General features: G+C 39.3%; 1 long non-coding RNA gene across 1 annotated transcript in view; it reads right to left on the reverse strand.

Moving 5' to 3' along the window:
* LOC128851810 (uncharacterized) overlaps positions 1-4,807 on the reverse strand; it is a 126,620-nt gene extending 121,813 nt beyond the window's left edge. Inside the window, exon 1 of the long non-coding RNA XR_008449295.1 lies at positions 4,669-4,807. This is a non-coding gene — a long non-coding RNA (uncharacterized LOC128851810). The remainder of the gene's footprint in view (positions 1-4,668) is intronic.
* Positions 4,808-6,000: the final 1,193 nt, after the last annotated feature.

Raw genomic sequence — 6,000 nt, forward strand, 5'->3', positions numbered from 1 at the left:
GTAAATAATTATGCTGAAAAGATACGAAGTATTTGTGCAGAAAGTAACATCAGCATTTGAGAAACCATCAAAATGTACAACTTCGCTATTTTATGGCAAAGCAGAGTAATAGTTCATAATCAAATTAAGGATGAAAAGGAAAAATGTATATTACATGCTTTGATGCAGAATACTTTATGTTTCCAATATAGTATGGTATTTTAGCTAACAATGAGTAGTCAGTCATTTTAATAAATCCCTAGTATTGCTATTCCAGATAGTAATATAAAGTATTCTCACAAAGTCAGGGCAGTTAGGAATGTGGTAAACTATCCATTAATAATATTTCTCTGCCATCTATCTACTGCATTTCATGCCAAGGAATCAGACCCTTGTAATAATTTATAGCTTACAGAATTAACACTGAAGGTTTTCTTCAGCCAAATGTTGCTGATTTCAATGATGACAGCTAAACGCTATTCAAACTCAGTTTCCTTCTCCGGACACATCGCAGTCCAGACACATTGCTGGCCTACTGTTTGTGTAATCATTTATACTAGCAGAAAAATTATATCATTTTTTATTTACTACCTTTGCTTGTCAATAGTGCAAGTTATGGGTGAAGCAAGCACTGTATGCACTGCTAAATAGACAGGATAGGTTCATCTACGTGGGAAGCAATCCAAGTTAACTAAGGATGTGATTTTAATGTGGGTTTCTATATACAACTATATTAAGCCATGTGGACTCACTCATTCAGAATTAAAATAGCCCTAATTCACTTTAATCTAATTCACTTCCAAAGACCACAGAGGGGTTTAAAGTTGTTTAATCTATTTGAACAGCTCATTTGAATCCACATGCTTGAGTGTCCCCACAGACACCCACACAGACAAACAATAACCCAATAAAGCAGTAGAGAGGTTTAGAGTATGTTGGCAGAAAGTTTTACTGTATGGCTTTTTGATGGAATATTTGGGTTTCAGCTTTATAGTCTCTTTGAAGAAGATGTTGACATCGAGTGCTCCTAAATTTCAGCTGGAAACCAAATTCCCTTTCTAACGGGCATCATCAAATGTGCTGTGCTCCTTGGTTGAACTTCACATATTCCCACAGTCTGTACTCCAAGCAGCTGGTCCAACACACTGTGGTCAGGACAACCAGGGTGCCAGGTAAACCCAGGTACACCTGACTATTCTGTCTCCAGAACAATTCTAGCATTTTAGACCAAACCGCTTTGGGCCTTTGATTTGTTATTGAAAATTCAAAATTTTGAATGGAGGAATAACACTCATCCCTCTTTTCTTCTACCCCAGATCAGTCCCTACAGGAAAAGGCTTTTCTGACAGCCCATACCAGCAGAGCAGGCTAGGTCATACTAGCAGTAAAACCAAACACTTGCCATCCATTTGGAAAATACCTACTGCATTGTCTGTGTACTAAGCTCTTCTAAGAATAACGATACATCTGAACTCAAGGTATAAGAGGCACCAATTCCTGATATTTTGCTCTTTCTTGAGGAAAAGGTAAGCTTGAAGGAGTAACAGTGTCTCTGCTTTCAGGCCCAGGTAAATGTTAGCAACAAATAGACCTCCATAGCTGTTACACAGGAGTGAAGGTTGGCCATATCCCTGTTTCTGGAAAAGTGCTGGGGTTTATAAAAGGAATAAATTTTCTACATGCACTAGTTTTTGAGACTTGAGAAGAAAGTAGACAGCCCACCTAACAGGAAAATCATGGATTAAGCATAGACATGTTGCCAACTCTTGGCACTTTTGAGTGCATTCACTGTAAAGCTCTCCCTCTTAGAATCAAAGAAATGCATGACACTTTCTAAAGCAAGTGAATTTCTATTCTTTGCTGTAAAGGAAAGCAGAAAATTCTCAACTGAATGGAACTCCAAAGGTTAAAAGAAAAAGAAAAAAGAAAAAAAACCACATTTTTTAAAAAAAGTCAAATTTTTTAAGAATTCCTAATTTTTAAATGCTCTCAGTTAGCAAAATGTTTCATTACAGCAGTTTAAGTACTCCTGGTCAGAGAATGTTAATAGGAATGCATCTGTCTTATTCACTTAAATTGCCTCCGCAATTCTTGTATGTTTTCACATGCACCTCTGGGGGTTTGCATGTGTAATCAGCAGCATTCAGAACTCAAGCATGCCTCTGTGAAATCTGGGCTCATTTAGAGCTACTGCCACTAAGTTACATTTTTAATTTTGAAATTTAAGACAAATAGCCAACAGACGACAATCATATTTATTAAAAAAGAATTCTTTTAATTGCTCAGCCTATTGCTGTCTGAAAAATAAATGCAAGCTATTACTGACACCAGATGATTCCCAGTTTTCACTACCAGCAAAGCCACATCTGTAAGTTCAATGAGATCAGTAAACAGTATAGGTTAAGTAACTGGTTACTAATATTTTCCTTGAGCTACAAAACTTCTAAACAAACAACAACAACTCTGATCACAGTAACCTTCCAGAGGTTAACAGCATACAGGTGGTCAATTTGAATTAAATGCAAACCAGACGACTGCAACTTTATAAACCGAAGATCTCAGTTAAGTTTGCTTCAGGAATTGGGTCTTCTTTCTTTAAAGCCTCAATGATACAACACATAAATGTCAAAATGACAAAAGTAAGGAACTATGTCATAGACTAAGCATTTTAATGCCTTTTCTGGCTCACTTTTTCAGGATGAACTGTCTGTGTTGACCACATTTGATGGCATTATTACTTAGAGTAGCTGTGTGCGTGAGTTAATAGCTGAAATAAATGGAGCTGGCCCATCAACTAACTGCACTGTGCTGTGGGCTTGTACTTTAAACCACCAATATGATACACTTTATACTTCATTTATGATACCACTTCGCTGACCTTGTGAGACAGCTCTAAGTACTGGTAATCAGATGCTGAACTGGAAACCGGTTCCAATCCAGCTAGTGACGGTGTAAATAGTGATCAGAAAGGATTATTCATACCCTTCCAGACGTCTGTTTTAAAGCCAGTCTTTTAATCTATTCCTAAGCAGACAGGTTTACTGAATACCTAAGACCACCAAGAAATCTATTTGGAATGTCCCCTGAAATAAGCACAGATTAAGAGTGAGAGAGACTCTAATGAGAGCAGAGACCTCTCTTGTCAAAGACAAATATTTTCTCCAATGTCATCAAGAGGGGCAGTGAGAGGAATCTGGGTACATCAGTGCTGCTAGGGACTCCAATTAGAAGACTAAGCAAAAGTTTCCAAACACATTTAAACTGAGCATTTGTGAAATGTAGCATAAGTTTGGCCCTCGGTGGACATAGCCTGGCAGAAAAGTTGTTACAGGAATGGAAAATAAAAACAGAGGAGAACACTGAAAAGTCCTTCAAACCACATCAAGCTTATGCTAGTCCTATGTGCAAAGCATTTGCTTTAAGAGCTTTTAGCAAAATGCTTTTTAAAGCCAAGTGTTCCCTTCTGGGATCTCCTGCTTGCTCACCAGCCTATTCAAGCAACACAGCTGTGAGCAAGCTAATGCCCAAAGCCCACAGACACACAGTAGCTGCTGCAGGGAGTGAGGGACAGAAGCGGAAAATATAGGATGGTGACTTGCCATGTATATGTGCACCAGCTGGCACTTGGACTCCATGGCAAATCACCAGCAGTTCTGAAACTTGACACTGCTCAGAGATCCACATTCAAGTTCAGTGGCTGCCAGTAAATAAATACAAATCTGTTGTTAGGGTGTTTCATAATGACTAGCTCCTTAAAGCTAGTAATAGCCATTCCTTGATGAAGCAATATCCCTCTAGGTACAATTGCTTCTCAGGCTGCAATATCACCTCCAAATCTACTGCACTACAGCTTAACAGAGGGCATGACTCACAGGCAGCTCTGGCATAGTGCCAGTGAGGTCAGTGCACACGGCATCTAGACATCTTCCAGCAGCTACTTTAAACAAGGAGTGGAAATGGTGAGGTTAGAGACATCTTTTAAGCGTGTCATCCCATTGACATTTGTGTAAGATTCACATGCAGTGTGTTAAAACACAAAGTTGATCCTGAGTTTTGATGTTTATGAAAGACATGTCTCTTCTGCACTCATGTGCTGAACTCTTACGGATGATCCTTCCTTCATGCCTCCACACAGGAGGGTAGATATTGGTTCTAGATGAGAGCTGCACATGTACGTGCATGTCATCTAGATGTGTCTTTCCCAGCCAGCCAGGCTGGGTAGCCAAACCTAGGCACTGAGATCCAGCTGTAGGCTTTCCATTAGTGGTGGCACCAGTTGTGCTCTATCCTTTCCACTTAGCTAACAGGTTTCAGAAAACTTATAGGAACTTCATTACCCCTATAAAATCTGGTTTAAATTGGCCAGCTCAATAGGGAGAACAAACACTAACAAGTTTTAAACAGACTTGTGAGATCGTCTACTTCAGCAAACATTTGGCCAACTGAGCAAACAATTAAATGCTATGAAAATTTTGAACCTCTTAAAATGATGATTAACCTGTGTTGCAATGAATGCCCAGCACCATCGCTTTCTAAAAACACCCCAGTGTTCTTTCTCATTTATTTGCTCTGTGTGTCTCTAATTTTAGCTGGAAAAAAAAAAGAAACACAAAGAACAGAGATGTTCCTCCAAAAATCAGCAGTGCATCTATCACCAAGAAATTGAAAGAATAAGGTTTTGTGTCTCACCTGAATCAACAGAGCCTCAATTCCTTAATGATATGATGATTCTGTTACAAACAACAACTTGGCTTCAGCTCCAAGGCAAGAACATGTAGCAACAGACCACATGACCGAAACGAGTATTTTTCAGCCTCTTGAGCCTCACACTGCATTACCTGTGAGTGATACATTACAGAATTGAATACCAGAAAAGTGCATTTTAGAATAAAAAGTATAGTGTTTCATAATTTGATTTAAATCAATTATACCATCTCTCACTGGAATGCTCATGAGCTTCAGAAATAAAACATATAAATGAAACCAGCTGTTCTGGATACTCTTTCCTTGGGATAGATTTCACTTGAACTCAATCAACCTTCTTCTGCAGCACATTATTGTCATGCAGCATCAGAGTGGAGAGCACACAGTGCTGTATGAGTTATTGCAAGGTAACCAGTTATGGTTAAAAAAATGCAGAAGATTAAAATTCTTTCCTGCAATGGCTGGCTAAACCCTGAGAAATTAATTAATTCCTCTGGGGCCAACAGGGAAACCGAGGTAGTTACAGGCATCCCAGCAAAATCCATTAATTTATAGCTGTTTACTACATAGCATAATCTTTCTGATTTGTCTCAGTCGGGAGCCCCTCTGTGCCCAACAGCACAGACGTCGGCAGTGTTTTGGATAAAGAATAAATTCAAATGGAGAAGCACATGCAACCAAAGCTCTCTGTTCTTTAATCTCCAAGTATAATGCATGTGTAGATTTTGGCACCACTCTTATAATTGTTTGTAACTAAATACTGTATCTCAGTGCTCAGATACCACAATGACTGATCTTTTCATAAATCAAAATAAATATATAGGGCAAAATCCTGGCTCTACTAAACTCAACAGGAGCATTGCCAGCCCCTTCAAGGCAGCCAGAGTTTTCAGCAGACCAAGCTGTCCAACACTTTGGCTGAATTTTTCAGTATTTTCAACTCCTTTTCTCATCAAGCCCTCTTTCCCCTCCCAGCATCTTCAGTAGCGCTGGACCAAGATGCAACTGCACACTGAACTCCCAGCGAAACTGAATTAACACGAAAACGTTCTCTGTTAAAACAAAGTACAATTCCAGCTTCAGCTGACAAAAGAAACCTCTCTCTTTGATCACTGTCAGGTTGCCCACAGCCTTCACTTGTGAGGCACTGGCCTGTATTAAGGCTGGTAAAGGACCATTTTACAGGGGTGACAGATGAGCTTAGGGCATTCCAGGCAAGAACAAAGTTAGCAATGTAATGACAGCCTTTATTCTCCATTTCCCTGCTTTTGTCAATTTGAACCAAACCAAGTTTTCCTCACTTTTCCCTCCTCTCAC

This window comes from Cuculus canorus, chromosome 3, assembly GCF_017976375.1.
Source record: "Cuculus canorus isolate bCucCan1 chromosome 3, bCucCan1.pri, whole genome shotgun sequence".
NCBI classification, from domain to species: Eukaryota; Metazoa; Chordata; class Aves; order Cuculiformes; family Cuculidae; genus Cuculus; species Cuculus canorus.